This window comes from Lepisosteus platostomus, chromosome 27, assembly GCF_059453375.1.
Source record: "Lepisosteus platostomus isolate fLepPlt1 chromosome 27, fLepPlt1.hap1, whole genome shotgun sequence".
Classification (NCBI taxonomy): Eukaryota; Metazoa; Chordata; class Actinopteri; order Semionotiformes; family Lepisosteidae; genus Lepisosteus; species Lepisosteus platostomus.
Genome location: NC_142637.1, coordinates 7199215 through 7219619, shown reverse-complemented (window position 1 = coordinate 7219619; position 20405 = coordinate 7199215). Strand labels below are relative to the sequence as shown.

Here is a 20405-nt window from a genome sequence, read left to right as displayed (position 1 = left end):
CGGAGATGTAGCTCCGTCGCTCGTCTACGCAAGGAGTTAAGACACTCGCCAGTTGTAGAGCTACTAGCCTGCAGTGCTCTGAACTTCAGCGCTGATCTCTCCAACGCCAATCGCATGGGCTCTTTTTCTCAGTGTACCTCCGCGTGTCGCTGAATGGGTGGAAAGTTAATAACAAAATCCTCCGTGGGAATGATGCTCGCTTCCCCCCGCCGTCACTCGAGTTGTGGAAGATGCTCCCCCCCCCCTACTGTGCTGAGTGTCACAGGCAGTCAGAGGATACGGATCGACAGAAGGTCGGAGGGGAGGGAAGATTCGGGCCTGTAGCCTCCCGGAATCGGACCACATGCCAGCGACCTGCTCCTGCTTAGGAGTGTGCAATCTACTGCACTCTGCTTGTTAAACACTGACATGCAGAAAAAAAAACCTGAGAGGCTTGGAGAGGTATGTGAGTGCAGGTTGAATGCCTCTAATTCCTCCAAAACAATGCACGGCTAGGGATAATTAATTTAAAAAATCTGACACCCCCCACCACCCCACCCTTTGTCACCAGCTCCAAATGGAAGCGAGTCTACAGGACCTTAAAAAAGCACCCCGGTTCATACGATCACCCGTTTAAATGCGGACTCGTGCATGAAGAATGGAGAGGAAAGACAGCCGAGCACTAATATACTAAGTTTTGTAAAGAAACTGCTCTGCGCTTGAAAGGTTTATCTCTGGTAAGACACGCGAGCATGTCCTCGGTCCGTGACGCGCAGGGTCCACAAGCTAACAGCTGAACTGTTCTGTAAGGCTGCAATGTCAGGGCTGTGAGCGATTTCGAGCTTCACGTCTGTCGAAAACATTGTGGTCATACTCATAAAGAGCATCTACCCAGTATGCAGAAATGAGAGAGGTATTTCTAAGGCCTGTACGTATAAAATGAGAACCAGGGGCTTTACTTGAAAATTGACGATAACATACAAAATTCCACAAAAAATGCGCTTACGAAAGCCAGCTCATGATATGCACGGTGTACACCTCAGCCTCAGCTGATTACAGAAAATGCATCCAGCCTTCGGTGCGATACAGTACACAAATCATTATCATGTGGGGTGCAGCCCTGCTCTCACAACATTGTTTTAAATAAAACGGGCCTCGTACGTTCTTAAAGTTTGTCCAAAATAACTTCGCTGAAGAGCAGTGTTAAAACTGATCAGCCAACTCACCAGCGTTGTCAAGAAAAGCGTTCCTAAAAACACACGTTTGCAATCTCCTTAAATTAAGTCAAACCCAGCCAACAGCAAATAATGAACTTTTCACTAAAGACGCGCGAGCAGTTGCCTTATACCAAATACTCTCACCTAAAGCGGACCTATCCAATATCTGCATTCTACGTAGAGCAACTTTGTCAAACTGATCTTTAATTCATCTACCAAACGCTTAGGCACACAAACAGAGGAACGGAGTGAAATGAGAAAAAATGTTTCACTTACTGAGGTATTTCGGTTTTGCTGCTTATAAAGGCTCCTTCGGCTGTCCGGCACTAGAAGTTGCTGTAGGTTTAGTTTTGTCCAGCGATCGGTCCTATATTAGTGAGATCAATTCTTTTTTTTAAAAAAAAAGCAAAGCGGTGCACGCGAACATAAAGAAAATGAGACTAATACAACAGCCCGAGAGTTGAGGGAAACTAGGGGAAAAAGCCACATCATCTTCGGTCCCCAGTTAGTGGTCAGTGCGAGTCCTCGCAGGCTCGCCTCACTGAGTGGAGAAGCCATGAATCTACATAAGCACAGCTGGCCGGTCTCTCTCTCTGTAGCGCGCACACACACACACACACACACACACACACACACACACACACACAGGTCCTTTCAGGGCACTGAGTCGGACTTGGTTCTGGGAACGTCTCCTGGAGATAATAGGGACACCCGAAGGAGAATGCTGCTCCGACACCCATGAATCGGGTCAGGCTCCGGGAGTTCAAGAAAAGAAAAGAGAAAGGCGGGGGGCCACGGGAGCCTCGCGGGGCCGGGACCAGCTCGCCGGGCCACCGAGGTCACGCCGCCAATGGGCCCGTGACGTCACCGCCATGAGGCAGGCTTACTGCCACACACACGGCTGAGCGTCCCGAGCACGCAGCCGCGTGGCTTTCACCGCGCGCCCTGCCTAGCCCGAGATGCCACAGCAGCTGCGACCACCCGGCTCCGCGAATTCACCGGCTCCCCCAAGTCTCCTCAGGTCTCCCCAGGACGAACACGCCCCTCCGCCCACGCCAGCCGTCAAATGACGAAAAGGGAGACAAAATACCCCCAACAAAAACAAGAGAGGAACCCGGTTAAAATGTTTTCAATCACACGAGATGTCATTTGATTGCACCACGAGTGGTTAAAGGGGACCAGGAAACGCGGTGTGTCCCTGCAATGCTACCACGTTTTGAGCCTGTCCTTTAGGGTGTCCCCCCAATCTAGTCCCCCCAACCCTGAAGTCCTCACGGTGTCTCATAAACCCCAGGTCAAACGTCAAAGGAAACTATTGGGATCATTCGGATATCGACTTATCTGGGCAAATGGCTTGTTTATTCTTCCATATTTTGTATTATTCTATGTCTATAATATACTAATTCAATTGGAATAAAGCAACAAACGGAGGCCTAAGGTGAACTGGACCCAAGCGTTTGCAACGCCATCTCGTCCACAGACATTAGTCTGGGGATCAAAGGAGCCGATAAACACTAATTTAGATAAATTCCTAGAATGGCAAAGATCGATTTCTGCGTGAAGAATCTTCTACTGTTTCAATCGTAAAGATGATTCGCAGGAAAAGCGAAAGCTGAAAAAAAAACAGGAAAGATCTGGAACGATTCGCGCTTCCTTATTCACTTCCCGCTGGAAATCGAAGCCGGCGGAATACAGAACCTCTCCTGACTCATCAACAATATGAATGTTATCATGATTAATATGCATCACACAGATACATGAACACTGCAAGGCCGTGCAAAACTATAACCCGTTGTAATGATACGACTCGGAGAAAAGCGGACTTAATAAAGCACCTTAAATGGAGTTTTCCAAAACCACACACTAGAATTACAGACGGAGAACAAAGCGTCTTTAGCAATCGACACAAATCTCCGAGCGCAGGCGGTGGCGGCCAGTTCCGTAACGCTCACGGGTGGCACGGAGCACGCGCGGGGGCTCCTACCCGCCCCGCGCCGTCTTTTCGTCGCCCGAGAACGCTAAAACCTCAGCAGAGCGACGTGGGGTCGGGAGCCCCGAACCCACGCGTGGCGCCACAATTTGCGCACACCGGAGGAGAAGGAATTGGCGCTTCGAATCCCAACGCTGCGCCGAGCCTCCTCGACTCATCGAGGATTCTATCGCAAAACGTGTTGGAAGACCGTTGCGCTAATAACTGTAAGAAGTAGGACCGTGTCACGACACGCACAGCGCGCCGCAGTGCACGACACACGAAACCTCGACTTGCTTGCGAAAGAAGCTGCACAGCGTGCCACGGTAAAGTATCTTTCAAATGCCCCCTTAACCACAGTAGACTGAAGTTCAAATCTGGGCAGGATCGCACCCCAGATTCCAATTCTATATTATACCCAAACCTCCAGAACTCACTTCTCGTGCAGCTGTTATGAGAGGGCACGACCTTTACGACTGTGGGTGCGGGGTCAGTGTTGACGCCCACCGAACTTGAGCTAGCTGTAATTTGCAACTACATCCGAGCACAGTTTGATAATACACTATCACCCGTCATCATCAAGATTAAAATTGCCATGGAATCGAACGGAGGGAAAAGAACCTCCAAATATGGCGTTTTTATAGCTAACAAAAGTGTTTCGATTTGCCAGAGAAAGGAAAAAGAAATACCCGCCCGTGCGCCCCTGCACTCTTTCATTTCTGTTCAGATTTCTAATGCTGGACTTGTTCATTTTCGTTGGCGCATACACGTGTCTTATAAGATTAACAGGTGCAGAGTTAGGCGAGGTCCCCGCGGTGACCGTTGGAGTCAGACCGATTTTTTTTTCTCTTCCACGAACTATAAATAATTTTCGTTACGCATTTACCTCGCAAGGGAAATGTACAGTTAAGTATAAACCTGAAGCAAAAATACATGTCATCTTTCTCCTAGATTCAGTCAGCCAAACCTCTGCTATACTATATTTGTGAGGCCTTTAGGTTTAAAATAGACCCTCCCAGCTTATGGACGGATGCCGGTCTATGAACATGATGCACAACGTTCATTTGCACGCGCATGAATACCTGACAGATCATGACTCTGCCGAGTTGAACTCGCGCGACCTGCTCTGCAGTTTTGAAATAGAAACTGCCTACTGTATGAATGCGTATATACTGTAAAGGCACTGGACCAAAATGTAAATTTTCTCTTAAATTAGCAAAGACCCCACACCAGCAATAATTGCTACAGCTAGCTGGAGGCATGCCTAAGAAAAATCAACATTGCACATATGTATACACACACATACGCTCATGTATTATTTGATATACACTTAAAAGGCTTTGCATGCACGCAAATACGTAGGTTATAAATCCTGACAGGCAGAGACAGACCATTGCAAAGCAATGCAGAAGACAGAAAAAATCATTTACCATTTACTGAAAAGTTACAAAAGCATAATATAATATAAAATAATTAAGGAATCCGTTTGTTTGGATCTTTTCCGGGAATACAGTATATTACGTATACACATACATAGTCGATGATTTTAAATCTTGTTTTGTATAATGCTTTGCAAACTGCCAGCAAGGCTGAAAAATGATTTGCTCTCCAGACAATGCACATATTGTCACAGACACACACGTACAAGTGTGCCCATAATGCAAATAAATCTTTTTTTGCTAATGCCGCCAAATAATTTGTGTGTGTGTGTGTGTGAGTGAAAAAAGCACAGAGCTTAGATGCACAACTGCGACAAGGCCGGAGTATAATTTTTTGTGTGTGTGTTCTCATTATACTCTCATCCTCCCCATTGGGATGCCGGAATGGAACAGCCCGCCTGGAAGATGTAAAGAGGTTTTACAGTGTGAGAAACTTCAGGAGGCGGGGACAGGCCGCGCGCAACCATAATGGGGTTTTTGTCGGCGTCTTTCTGTCGGTAACACGCGCTTAAAGGCTGGATCGCGCCTTGGCTTTATTCTAAACAAAAGTAGCGCTCCCCGTGTTTATGAATTTTTACCTACATCTTTATACAGGATTTTTACATAAGCACGGAAAGATATTTTCCTCAAATGTAACAAGAAGGGTGTTTTCATTCTGATCGCTTTTTAATTAGTAAGTCTATTTATAAATGATCTCACTGATTTGAATAGGAGCCCTATTTTGTGTGCTGCAGAATAACCACATTAAGTCATTTTTAATTCTTCTGTCCAATGGAGGCCGTCAAACGACCACCTTCAAATCTCCAGGTTTATCCGTTAGAATAGAAACATAATTGTGACACAATTGATTATACAGTTAAATAATCGATGGTTTCTTTTTCCAGCATAATACGATTTGGATAGCTGGACATCAATTGCATAACGACGAAATAACATTTTGTGTTTTTCGTTTGCTAGTGCACTTCACACATATTATAAAACTGTTTTGTAACGCAATGACCGAAACATGTGATTTAAGCACAAAGAAATTAACCAAGTATTATATGAAATGAACTCCCTATTTTTCATATCTGGTTTTATATACAAAGTAGATGAATTCACACATCCGCACACCGGCACGCAGTAGCAGAGCTGCCCAGGGGCCCAGTCGCTTTTCCGGGGAAAGAGAGGAAAGAAATACACATCAATGCAAAAGAGAAGATGACGATTAGGAGGAAGAGGAGATCAAAAAGACCAACAGAAATCCTACAGTGATGCACCACGGACGTGTCTGTAGTTCACGGGGGTTTCCCGACAGTAGATAGCAACCTCTATGTAATATTAATTCTATGAGAATGAACAGGCATTTGGTAATATAATTACAAAGCACTGATTACAATCATCTTACAGACCAATGAAATCCGCTGTTACTTTTTTTTAAATAACAAACAAAAGAGAACTGCAAAATGAAAAAGTTGTTGATTAAATCCTGGAATGTTTCAGAAACGTTAGTTACATTACATATGTTTGTCGGGTGCTAATTGCAGAATGTGGCATTGCTCTACAATGCCTTCTGATAGTACGCATTGTTAAATCGGTGCCTCAAGTACACACTGTTATGCCCTGCAATTTTCTTGTCAGCCTTAGAGGTGTCGATCTTTTTACGCGTGTTTATACCGGTGAGGGATACTATATGAGACTCAATCATTTTCGCTTTGTTCACATATCCTTTAACATAAATATTTTAAGAATATTATTAATTTTAGAGTTCGTGTTAATATTGGCACTCGTATCATTATCTAAAGTTATTTCTTCTTAAATTGCTTTCTTGCCCCTTGAATCTGTTCCTGCTGACTTCAATTACACAAACATTAAAAACTTTTGCGTTGATCTGACTGATTGTTTCAGGAAACGCTTCTGTTTAGGCATCGGAAACGAGAGGAAATAACTGAATCGGATCCGATATCAGTTCTGCCCACGGGGTTCAGACTTCCAGCTCTGGGAGCCGGGCAGGACGCTGGAGCTTAGGAAAAGAAACGCAAAGGAGACGCTGGAGTAGGAACAGCAGGAGAACAGTGGCTGGCGGAGGGTGTGAGTCTCCAGCAGGACACCGTCTGGATCTGCATCTGCGCACTTCGTATGCAAAAGTCAAAATGGAAGCAGAAAACGTGGAGATGAGGAATCTGAAATGCGTCTATACAGAGAGCACATGGGCACATGAATAATTTTACTGATTGCAGCTCGCACCTATTCGAAAATTACTTATTAATGTATCTCCCCACTGTCAGAAGTCAGCCAGTCGCTCAATGACTTAACTCAATTATAATCAAAATAAGTTGCTGTCCGCCTTCTGGGCCTCTGGATCATGCCGCTTAGAATACGGGGTGATACGAAACGGAAACGGGGTCTCCGTCGCTCCTTTCCCAGTCTCGGACAGCCCACCTCTAATTAACTTTGTCTGCGGTAATTAACACCTGGTGGAGAACAAGCGGAGAAGTCGGCACTGAAACACTCCCTCTTCACGGATCCGGGCTGTGCGTTTCTCAGCGCCTCGGGAAACCTGCACGTTTCTCGACACTTGGAAATGCTGTCTGAATTTCCCCCCGCCTTTACCCTTTCAGCTTGGTTTTGCTTCTGTCGAAAATAAGATCAATATGTTATCACGGTGTTAAGTCCTAAAATCGTACTTCCCTTTGCGTAATCTATACGAACGTTTTTCGCCATTGAGTCGGTAAATTATGAAGCGTGTTTTTGCATTTATTGCAACGTGTAACTGGAAGGTCGCAGGTTCACATCCCAGAAAAACACTGCTGTTGTTTCACTGGATTTACTCCAGTAAAATACCTCGAATACAACAGCCGTATAAATGGGCGCAAATATAGGTCACTTTGGATAACAGTGTCTGCCAAATACATCTACTAATTAGTTCATAATAATAACACCTCATAAACGGTCCAACAATCACTAAAAACACCATCAACAGGCAAACAAAGTTTTCTTGATCACGTTATAGACTTCAGAAGTTTGCATTAACCGAAGCGCCTACATACCTATATACTCATGTACTGTACATTCACTCAATTCAGATTTTCATATCACAATCATGTTTTTCGACGATAAATGGAGAGGGGACGCGGGCATGAGGGGATTTAAGCCTTTTGAAATGGGTTTCGAGTATTTTCTTTCCATAAGAGGCGATTATGATTTCCGGAAAAGGTAATGTGACAAAAAAAAAAACTAAAAGATGCTTTCACTTTACTTCAGTCGTACACCCCAGCGCTTGCGGCGTTTTTCTTCATCATCGTTATGAAATCGTTAGATCGCGCTTTCGCAAGATGAAAACGGGGCGGAATCGCTCGAGAAAGACCGAACGTGCCCCAACTCCCTTGTCGTCGAACTATATGACTGGAAAAACTCTCCTCTACCCCTCCGTAGCTCTTCCTTTTAGTGCAAAATGATTTCATTTGTAAACTCGCAGTGTTACATATTTTACCTTGAATTACCAAACCCCCCCCCACCAGTCTCTGATCTCTGATCAACTGCGGTACAAATGCCCATCACCCGCGTGCCCTGCCCAGACAGTTTCTGTCTGACTTTCACTCTGTTAAAAGCCTAACATTCACTCCATCAATTAGAACCTCCTCTCACACTCAAGACGCAGATTAATAGTGACTGGCAAGCGTCCAGTCAGCCAATGAGGGATCCGCCGGCCGGTCTATAATTAGCATAGAGGTTTGAACCGGGGAGCTCTCCAGGACGTGGGGGGTTGCAGACTGCAGAGTTTGTACCATTCACTAGGTTATGCAAATTATTTTCAATTAATATTTTATGCGCAGAGGACTGTAGATACAAAGCGGGCAGGCTTTAATATGTAGCATTATGTATATTTAAAACGCGTCGGAGCCCTGCGAAAAGTACAGTAACTGCCTATGAAGGATCTTGGAGGGCTGTTTTTGCGGCATTCATAGGGATAAGTAAGAGGAATTTTTTTGTTAATTCTTTGACAGAGAAGGGATAATTAAATCACCACACACTCCAGAGGAAGACGATATTTTTCTTTTTTTTTTACCATTTATTTGGTTTCGAATGTGTAATTCTCGGGCTTCCAGTCTTACGATGCCCATGTTACCATAAAATGAAAGAACAACAATTAAGGGGAGCCTATGGGAAAAAAAACACACATTATTTTTCAGTATTTTATGGTTTTCATATACAGGATGACAGATATCGTAAAAATACCGATTTTTCTGGTTATATTGTAAAGAACACCGGCTACGGAAATGCTCGCACTTCAACAACCTTTCTCTTTTCCTCCAGTGGTTCTAGTGGTTAGGAAACACAAGTAATAAGCTAATAGTACAAGTCGGTTTTGCTGCATCGGACTCCAGTTTGCACTTACCTGTTTACCTGCGGGTTCTGAATCTGGAGAGATCTGAATCGCGCACCGACTTACCCAATTAAATTAAACCCCCTGCTTTGTATTGAAAAGCAAAAAAAAACCTTTTGTAATCTTAAATTCAAAGCGTTCGGGTCAGTTTTATTTAACCGTAACAGTCTAAAAGGCAGAAACGACCACCTCAACAAAATAAACTGCAAAGCGCAGATAACGCGTTGAAAATATGGGAATCTAGTTAGTTCCCGAAATAAGATGTACATTTCGCAGCAGCATGATTAGTTATACAGTACTATAAATACCTAGACTGTGATGCATTGAAATTACACAGAAAAGTGCGTTTTTTTTTTCCATTTTATTTTTTAGGACAACTGCCCTGGACTCCAAGTTGCCTCGTGCTACTGCGTTTGTGATACATAGCAGGTCACGTGCCAAAGGCTGTTTGATAAGTGATTTGCATGACACTGCCCTCCGGTTTGTTAACGGGGTGCCTGAGATTATACCCCCGGTTCAATCTCTCTTTCTGTGAAACACGATTAGGACCGAGTACACACAGCTAGCTAACTCTAAAGGTCCAGTTTTTAGGCATTGCAAGGAATAATGTCACCCGTTTAAACCAAAGAAAATACAGAATAAGATGGAAGTTATTTGTAAAGTGGACTGTAGGTTACAGCGCAGTGAATGGAGATCAGTGCTCCTAAAATTGTCTATTTGTTGTTGTTGGTACTGGTGGTAGTACTGGTGGAGGGTATAATGCTTTCTCAACTTAGTCCATTACCAAGAAATCCTTCACAAAAACAAATGGTTTAAAATTAAGTTTTAGATGCCATTTGGAATTGCATTTAGATCAATATATATATACTAAAAATTAAATTTCAACCGGGGTAAACAGACGTGGCACAGAAGACTGATCGATAATCAAAGCGAGAGCCAGTTGGTATTCCTATCTTTACAGTAACTTTAAGAGCAGGTATAAACAGGTATATTCTCTTTTAAGGAATCCCTCTGCTCCGAAACATTCCACAGGCACTGTAGTCCCTACAGCCCTGTCCATGGTGCTGAACCATAAACATTGTACGAAGTTGCAAGTTTGTCGTCTTTCAAGAAATTTGACACCTGAAGGGGGCTCCACAGCCGAAACGTTATGTTTCCCTTTTCTCTTCTCAGCAGGAATAAACCCGAACCTGTTCCTTTGCAGCCTACGCCCCCCTGAACTACTTCAAGACACGTGTTTCGTTTAGAACCCTTGTGTGTTCATTCAAGTTGTTACGAAAAAAACAACAACAAACAAAAAGCAAGCATTTCATAAACAAAATTGAGACAAAAAATAGGCATTTTGCAAGCAATCAATCGATGGATATTATTAATGGTATTCTCTTATGGAATACGCACGGTGTTTTCTGTATATTTTAGACTTTATATTTTCCAGGAAAAAAAGATGACTGTTTTTCCGAAAGACCCTAATTAGTATATATTAAATATTCTGAAAGGTGCACAAAGGTAAACTATACTAAGAGTTACACAACTGCCCCAGAAGAGCTTTAGTTAACATATTAAATATGTTGAATAGTTCTGGAAAAAAAAATGTTTAGAAATTAACTTACCGAAATAAGTCATTTGTCGAAGGCAACTTACATAAAATATTCATTTTGTAAAGTCAAAGGTACAAACAACTTAATTGCCAACTCTAACTATGCTGTCTAAAATAACAAGCAGAGTGATATACTGTCCAAAAACAGTTCCATCATGAATTTAAATAAGAAATACAGTATAGAAGGTAAATAGTCATGTATTTGACGAATATCAAAATAAAACACAATTAAGAAAGAAATATCAGTCACGTTAAACTAAATACTATTTTGATGTCATTTTAAATCTGTAAGTTGAGCTTTTATTTTTTTTATTTTGAATTTATGTTTCTCAATATTAAAGACCTGTTTCATGTTAACATACAAGAACTATTATTCCAACAGTATTTTTCATTATCCCTTTCAAAAGTAACAAAAACGGTTCGTGCTTTTTCCCATTTCACTTATTCTACAATAAGAAATATCCTCTTGTGCTTGTATTTTCCCCTTGTATTTCGAATTCCCCTGCTCTTAACAACACTCGGCAAAATGAATCGGATTCGGGAAGAGTCAGAACTTCATCTCTGGCACTTGGTCGCCAGTCGGTTTTCAGAGATTTAAAACGACCCTGTACCTTTCCTTCAGCCCCCCACCCCTCCCATATCTGCCCTAGCCCCCGTCGCCTGCGTCATATCCTGCTTGCTCTTAAAGGACATCGAGATGTCAGCCACGCCGACAATGTAATGCGGTGCGGATGGGCTACTCCAAGCATCTATCACTCTCCTCCTAACAGGAGATCCTTCTAAGCTCGGTTCTGTCATGCCTCATCTATCTTCTTTCCCAGCTCTATAGGTCTTTCAACGCGTTCTAGTGGGACGGATGTTCTGGTTCTTGTAGTGAACATACACCTTGCATTGCACATCAGTGGTGCCGATAATGAGAAGCCTACACTCCCGCAAAACAGGGTTCATCCATAACTTTAAGCACTCAATCATAACATCTGCGGGACTCTAGGAGAAAGAAGTGCTGAGGCTTCTTTAAGGATAAATACTGAATTTCCTCCAATAAGCTACAAGAAATAAAAGAGAGGAAGACGATGCTGGGGAAATTCATAAATACCATCGTTGGGATTTACATTAAAAATAAGATACGGATCCCGTTGTATTTTGGTACAAGTCAGAAAAGGTACGGAAACGTTGCAACGTGTTGTTGGCGAAATCGGATGCCCGTAGGGAATACAATTGCATAAAATACAAAACAAATTCTGCCACCAAGAATACAATTCTTTCCGTTCTACACTCGTGACGTCCACCGATTTTAGAACTTGTTTTTATGCCCAAGATGGTATATTATACATCTTGGTATAAACTGTCATAAAGCCGAAATCGCAGCGAAACCTTGCATCCATAAATCCCTTTCCCTGTGATATCCTAAACTCGCAAAGAGCACTACTAGTATGAAAAACGTTAGTGTTGCCAAATGAGAAACGGACAAAAAAAGTAAATGGCTTAATTCTTAATAAACAGGACTGTGCGTTCCATTTTTGAACAAGAATATTTTTTTCTTCCGGGATTTGGTTAGAAACGCAAACTGATCTTTAACCATAATTAGAGAATAATGTGAATGTTGCTTATTTCTCAAGTTTTTCAAACGTTCATTCCTGCAGAACTCGCATTCAACGTGTTAGGAAGTAGACAATAGCTGCAGTAAATAATACTCATTTCGGCCTATCCAAGCAAAACTATTTTTTTTTCAAAGTTGCTATTATAAACATAAGACTACATTTTCAAATGCATTGGTGTCAATAAATCTCCATATAACGTATATTAATCACACCCACAACTGAAAAAATTGACCATTGTAATGCGACCACTGCATGTCTGTTCGAAAGGTAACTTTTGTCAATTAACAAAAAAGGTGTCGACCACTAAAATCATTGAATTAATATAGGTACAATGACGTCAGTTACAGTAATTCGTATCCAACATTTATTTTCAGCATTACTTTACCTACAGCTATCAAATGCATCTTCGTGTTTTTATTACACACACGACTGTACAATAACACAGCATGTTTTCACATTGTGAAAACTCTTTAAGCACTAGCTTACAGGAGTCGCGCAAAAATGAAGGTGTGGGTCTCTGTCCACGGTACTGAAATACGCCCAGGCGCGTTTGAACAAACATCTTTTTGATACAATTACAAGACGTCTTTTCATGCTGATGATACTGCTGCTGATACCAAATCCAGTTACACTGAGTCTATAGGTGTAGTACATTATCGCCGTCTCTCCCATTTATCTTAGTCAGCGATAATACGCAAGCGGAGATGAGGACATTCGATTCATGATAATCAAGTGCAGTGCTTCTGGATTCTGAAAATCACAGCAAAATGCAGTTGTCGGTAAACAGATAAATACACATCCACATCAAAAAGGGAGGAGGGAAAAAAAGCGCGCACACTTTCTAAAAGGATACACACTCTCTTGCCCGATTGGGTCATACACACATCACCTGACTCGTGATTAATCAATTGCATTCTTTCAAACTAACTTTGAAGAGCAATATTCTGAAGAAGACGCGCCCTGGTCCCACAAGTAGGTCAGTCTCTCATACAGTTTGGGATTCGACTTTATTCTTTGTCACCCGAATCGCATGCAAGTGTCGGTTTCCAGTTTAAAAAAAATCCACCGTTAGTGTATGCTGTTGACTAGATAGGACCAAGAGAAACATGACGTCCATGCGCACACAATTACAACTTAAGCAATTTGGTATTCCATCTCTAATTTAATAATGACAATAACTCTTTTAATCCTTCCTCATTTTTTTCCATTTTGTTCCACTCCGTTTCATTTATAAATGCAACACAAAAAAGTTTTTTTTTTCTCTCTCAGGGGTCGTCCCGGAAATGTATTGCTAACGAGGGTTAATGCAGCATCATGGTTAGTTTAAACCAATAAAGCAGATCGTCTCAAGGCTTATTTTAAAGGGAGGACCCCCGATAAGGCGCAGAGTGATTTATTTTCTTTAACTCTTACAATGATTTGTTAAAGCGCTTCGCTGAAGCAGAAAAGAGCAAAAGGCAGGAGGAGAGGAAAGTTGAACGCAATGTCCAGGATCTGATCTGTATATCCGAAGCGAGCCTTTTATCATGCAAGCACACCTTTAAAGACGTACCGTGCGGCAAATGCGGACACACTGGTGTGAAACAAAGGGAGGACAAACTCCACAGAATTCCTGTTTATTTCAGGATGTGAAGACAGACAACCTTTTCATTTCAAAGAGGTAGAAATAAAAAAAAGACTCGTGCAAATATAAGACGTTTGAAAAACAGCATGTGTGTGTCTGTCATAGATCGGTTATTATTACCGATTTTACTCTTTTTCAAGGAAACCACAATGTGATTTTTTGACATTCCACGTAAACCAGTGAACAGAACGCGCGCGGTCCTCACAAGGCCTGCATCCCTTTCAGTGGCCTCGGAGAGTTCGTGTTAGTTTAAGATCCCCGCAAAAGGACCTCAAATAAAGCGAACGAGAAAAACGGAAACAGGCACTAAAAACCCGGCTTCGTCGGCTGCGTGACTGTATTGTAAATCTGGATTTTTTTAACGTTATTCTAAAGCAGTCGAGAAAAGATGAAACTGAAGTCAGTCTACGCTGGATACACGCAGGGACCCCAAGATATAGAGGAACACGAGGCATGCCTGGGACACGTGCTTATGTAGCCGTTGTTCTGCAATACAACTCCTGGTGCAACGCGAATTTTTTTATATCCCAGAATTGGGCCGAGTGAGGAGGTATTGAGAGTTAGGTGGAATCGACTACACCGGCGGCCTGACAGACAGGTTTTTAGAGCCCTAAATCAGATGTTGTGCTCCAAACACGTTGGTACGAAGCCGCACCCCAGTGGGATAAGACCTGGAATTCGTGATGTCACAGCACGTGATAAGCGGAAATTAAACCGCTGTAATATTTTAAACAAACTGCGCGCTGCACAATATCGCCCTGTGCTGAACTGTGAAAGAACCTTAAGCTTCGGAAACCGAAAGCCTCCCAATCTTTCTCTTTTTTTACCCCCAAGTGAAACAGCTGCTGGGATTATTTCAACCCTCCAGCACTGCGAATCCGGATTCCGACCATAAAATTCATTATCCTGCCTTTTTGGTATTTGCGGTCGTCATACGACCACAAGAAAACAACTCACTCAATTTCTGGGCCCCCTTTAATGCATGAAGCCTGTTAAGAAAATTACAATTACAGGGAAATCACTGGACGTAACGGATAAAAAGCGAAATAAAATTACGAAGTGCAAGCTCTCTCACATCATTTAAAAAGGTTCCAGATAAAAACCTGGAATCCAGGTCATTGAAGGTTTATAAAGTCTTACCATCACCTCCCGAGTAAAAAAGAACTCTCAATACTAAATAATATGGTTAATGTTTTGCAACGAGCTCAAAACCGCATACGCACCAAATTTAATTGCACTATTATTTATTGATCATCCGATTTTTCTAAATTGAGAACAAGCCATTACATATTTACAACTCCATCATACGGACACTCTCACATAAATACACACAGGTCAGATATACAGTACACACTGAATATCAGGGTATCTCTTTTAATGGACTAGACATGCATCAGATATTTACCTCTTCGGACAAACAGCTTCGCTTTTCTCAGCACCTGTTGCCTGTAAAATATGTGCATAAAATACTATACATCAACGTTTTCTCCAAATAAATAACAACAGGGCAGTATTCACCAGCGTGCGAATGTGTTTAATGTTTGCAACAGCCCAATGTATAAAATGTTCCAATTGGATCATAGATTGCACGTACTGTAACATAGTGTTGGTCTTGTCTATAAAAACCATACCGTTTTCAAATTCACAACGTCTGTATTTTGCAAAGTATCATAAGGCACTGGAAAATAAATTCTGCGAAAAATGAGCACATTTTGCGTCCCAGTGATTTATTCTATGGGGCGTGTTGTGATTTGGCTTCCATCACACAATCAAATATCAATCAAGCATAAGGATTACAGATTTCATATTTCAACACTGCACTTTTTACAAGGTAACAGTTACACTAAAAATCACGCTTACAAAAAAGCTTCCTAAACGACTATATATGTATGTTGAATTGGGGTGGGAGCAGAGAGGAAAATTCTTGCACAATTTACATACTACACATTCGATGGCAAAAAAAAAAACCTTTTTATGAACTTTTCTCTCTTCAGATGATGCATTCCGGAACACAACGAAAAAAAAAAGTGCTCCTACACAACGCAGCTCCTACACAAGCCAAATTCCATCGCATGGTAAATTATCAACCTGTTTTAACTACCACAATACCAGAGGAGATATTAAAAAAATACAGCATGTCCCTGTGTGTACTGAGCAAAGCAGGGCAAATAAGAAACGCTAAGATAATTGGAAATAACAAACCAGAATAAAACACGGCAACTGCATTTCGATATAGAGAAAATACAAACCGACACTGCTGAAAAATATCCTAGGGTTAAGCAATTTAAGAAGCCCTAGTTTCAGGAAATATTCGAATCTATATTTCTGTGCTCTTGGACGACTATTTCATATTAGAAGGTTATTCTAAACTTTTATCCAAATCACATCGGACGCCCAGCGCGTTTCCGTGTGAAAGAAATATGATTTTGTTAAACACCCTCATATTTCTTGAATCCAGCCGGGCCTCGGGTCTTTTCGGGGATCTTCCTCATCAACCTGTAGTAAGACCCGCCAGGCCCCTGCCTCCCCTTTGACAATTAGTGTAAAGTCTCTCGGAATGTGTGCGTGTAAAGGCTACACGTGTGCAGAGATAACAACAAACAAACAACCGGGAGGTTTTATAAAAACGCAGAACACCCTACCTAGTACATTTTTGCTTTTCAAAATGAAATCAGTTTTCCCGGGGATCCGTATTCAATTTTTGCAGCTTCAACTTTTTTAATTTCAGTCTCCCACACCACGTATTTCCCGGTTGAAGCACCTCAGCCCTCGCTAAATTTACAATCCTTAAAAGGGCCTTGATAATTAATCAAGGCCGATAATTAATCGTCATTAACTGAAAAAAAAAACACTAAACGATGACTACAACTTGAGTGGATGTAGGAAGCTGAAAAGCTACATTTTTTTAATTATTAAGAAGAGTGCCTGTTACTTATATATATATAAATCACACAGTAGGACCCGAAAATTGAATATGAATTTTACGCACCTGCCAATATATTTTTTCTCTTATTTCTGCTCCCTTCGCTGTCTCGCTCGCTCTAATCAAGTTTATTTAAAGAGGGAAAAAGTCTGAATCTTTTGTGCGCTGCCCAGATCCCCTCGACTCCTTTGTTGCCCGTTCCAAAAGGGGGCCTGATTAATTAATTTCACACTGTAGCCCGAGAGAAGATTTTCCCACAAACAAGTGACCGAGAAAAGCAGCCCCCAAAGAGAGAAGTCAACATCAAGTTCAACAACGTGCAGGCGCTCATTAACATGACAATAACGTCTGGGAGCACAGAAGTCTTCTTAACAAGAAGGTCTGGCGTCAAGACACTCCGAGTCCCAGACCCTGAAACATTTTCCCAGGCTCTTACAACAATCGGACAACTGTTTGCCTCAAACGCCAGCACAGAGGCCACTAAGTTCGCCTTATAATTACTTAACAGAATGCAGAATGAAGCTTAGTGTAAGGTACGTTAACCAACGCACCCTCATACAAAAGACCTTTTGGCAACCAATAATAAGTAATAAAGACAAAAGACTGACATACAGACTGTTTGCATGTATGTTTTGAGCCGTTTGCATTAAAACAATTTTTAACGCAGCTGGAAGGTTTTTTTTTTTGCACGAACATATTTCAGTATCCACATGCACAAAGGCTAGTACACCTAACTTTTTTGCACTTTTGAAACTGATTTAGATTTTAAAACACCTCCCCTTCAATACGAAAATTACACAAGGCTGTCAGGTTGCTAATGTTTCTAGAATTAATCATTCAAACAGTTTTGGTACTTACACGGCGAGGCCTTTTTGAGATAATCCAGAATGGTAAGGCACCCGGAGTCCTGCTTCGGCAACAAGGTTTAAAAAAAAAAATAGCGAAAACGATTTATAAAAATACGACAAAGAACCGAGACCTGTAAAACAAACCGAAAGTGAATCAGAGACGAGGAAGCCGGTAAAAAGCGGGGAGGGGGGAGGGAAACAAAACCAAAAAGCGGACCTTCTCTTTCGGAGAGGCACTACTTTGAAAGAAGCCGAGTTCTTCGGTTCCACGCCGCCCAGAGCATTTCACTCAAACGCCGCGATCACTTGAGCCTGCGTGAGCTGAGTCGAGATAAAGTTGACGAGCCACGACCGTTTCGCCGCGGTGCCGTTCGCGTCCCCACCAGCCCGAATTTTCTCACAGACCCGGAGACCGGAGTCTATGGAAGTCCGTTGTTACTCCTCTCGCTGGCCAGGCTGTAGCAAACGTGCGCAGAAACCCAAACAGTTTCGGCTCTCCAATTCATTGTCCATTGTGAATTGGTGTCTATTGTTCCAACTCTGCGTGATCTTTTTTTTTTTAGTTACGCCTTGTATCTCTTTTTTTTCCAGGCGTTTTGGACGGCATAAACAAGGTTAAAAAGAGGGGGTGGGTGAGAGGCGGGGGGGGGTTGAAACCTATTATTTCTCGCAAGACGGGAAAAAAAAACGCATTCGGGACCAGCCCCCATTTGCAAAAAAAATTCATTCAACACGCAAATATGAACGCTTTCACCTATAGAGTCTTGTATCTTTGCTTAACACACATTGCCAGTTACGGTAAAAACCCCTTCCCCCCGAACAGCCCTCTCCCGGATTTTTAAAGATTTTCTTTTTGTTTTATTTCAGAAAACACATCCAAACTTTCCTTCCCCCTCCTGCTCGGCTCGCCGCTTTTTTTTTAAAAAAAAAAAATATATTTTCGCAAAATAACAGTCAATGGGCAGCTGGATCTCCTCTCCTCCTCCGGTCCTCGCCTGAACTTTTACAGCTCTGCGTTGCGCGAAACGCCGGTGTTTCTGCAGGCGCGGCGCACCCGCTCCGGGGGACTCGCGCTGGGGACCGTCCGTGCCCCGGTGCAGCGCCGTCGCGAGGACGGAGAAGGGGTGAGACTCTTCCCAAACCTCTGCATCCCTCCCGACGCGAGTGGCACTCGCGCGAACTCCTCTCCGGAGCGATGGAGACACGGGGCACCAGCAGATCACCGAGCGGAGCTGTCGGTTTGCCTTTACAGTAATGCGGCTCAAGCCTCAAGCGCAGTGGGGGTGGGGTGGGTGTGTGTGTGTGGGGGGGGGGGGGATACGGAAATCAAAAGAGAGAGAATAGAGCGAAACATGGTAAAAAACTGAAGAATTCCTGCCCCCCCCTGAATCCGAAGCAAGGTGCCGGGAACACAGTTCAGACGCGTCTGTGGTCGAGAGAGCAACTGCGAGACGGGTACTGCAAACTAGGTTTTGGGTCACGTTGTCTTGCGTGGGGTTAAGCAGATACGTCTCTGCTCATTTCCAACGCGATACCGTGCCGGAGTGGGATTTTTGTTCTCATTAAAATCGCGGATCCTCTTCGCTGGTAACGTGAGGTTGTTCCACATCTCGACTCACCCTCGAATCGCGGCTCCCAGATCCCGTCATCAACTCGGGAGACGTTAAAATAGTATTAGACCGACCGACCTCTCCACATTTTACTACGTGAGCCATTACGTCCTGACGTCAGAGACCAGGATAGGTTATCCAGATCCATATTTTATTACAGTTCTGAAAGGTGTGTATGACTGAAGATGCTTGTGAATAATCTTTCTAATGTCGATGGTGCTGTTTTTATTCTTTAAACGTATTTTTTTACTGGTCTGCACTGCGTCCAAAAATTAAAATGGTTTATATTTAAATCATATAGAAAAAGCCAAAACACACGTCGCTGCACACGTCTGACTGATTTAGAACGTTTGCTCCAGTTTTACGTTTTTTAATTATTTAGGCATATGCATGTACCTAATTTTTCATGTGCTAGATTCTGAAGGGAATATCGCCTAGCCCATCTGGTCCGATCCAGAGAGATTTGGTAGTCAGATTTGCGTTGCCGATTCAGTAAAGAGACGATTGCCGCTTTATGAAGTTTTACATTTGTAAACCGTGTTTTGAAGCACACACCTAATGCCAGTAAGTGTATAAGCCCCGAAAACAAATGGGTGAAGTGATGCATTTTGTTTGCAGTGCAGTGCCCGTATGAAATGCTAATCAACTACTTTATAGGGTGTAATGTGACCTGTTAGTGATTTCTGTTTGGTGTTTAGAAGCTATTGTCTCCAACCTTTATTATATGATAATTATAGATTGGCTCATATTGTGATCGAACGTTGTTCAAGTTGGAAGAGCGTTATAGATAGAGTTCCTGGTGGATGATACATTTTTGACAGTGCTAAGATGGAGTGTACAACATGTATCCTCTGTATCTGCTGTGCATATAAGATACAGGGTTTCGGGGCTGACCGACAAGAAGAACGTTCTTCCCGGTTTGCAGTTTGTGGTTTCTGCAATGCGTGTCTTTTGCGTGGGATCGGGATGGAATTCTCATCATTGTGATGCTGATCGAAGTTACATTGCACCTTGTTAATGGACTCAACCCCAAAACCCATACTCCACGTGAACCAGGTTTTTCAACTGAGACATAACACGCATTTAAAAACATGTTTTTAACAATCAGCTTTGCAGGCTGTTACTGGTTTTATTGAATACTGTCTTTAAAATCAAGGCGGAAGCATCTGGTCTATGCAAAAAGTTTTACCTTTGATAATGCAGCAAACAATTTTGGACTGAACCGAAATATC

At 42.5% G+C, this 20405-nt stretch overlaps 1 long non-coding RNA gene across 4 annotated transcripts in view; it reads right to left on the bottom strand.

Annotated features, from left to right (window-relative positions):
- The window catches only part of LOC148639201 (uncharacterized), a 62651-nt gene extending 43420 nt beyond the window's left edge, over positions 1-19231 (bottom strand). The window contains exons 1-2 of one of the 4 annotated variants that reach the window (XR_015930770.1): positions 17574-19231; positions 15198-15238 (exon numbers count right to left, since the gene is read on the bottom strand). This is a non-coding gene — a long non-coding RNA (uncharacterized LOC148639201). The remainder of the gene's footprint in view (positions 1-15197; positions 15239-17573) is intronic. The other 3 variants (XR_015930767.1, XR_015930768.1, XR_015930766.1) reach the window with 3 other exon arrangements.
- Between the last annotated feature and the right edge of the window lie 1174 nt (positions 19232-20405).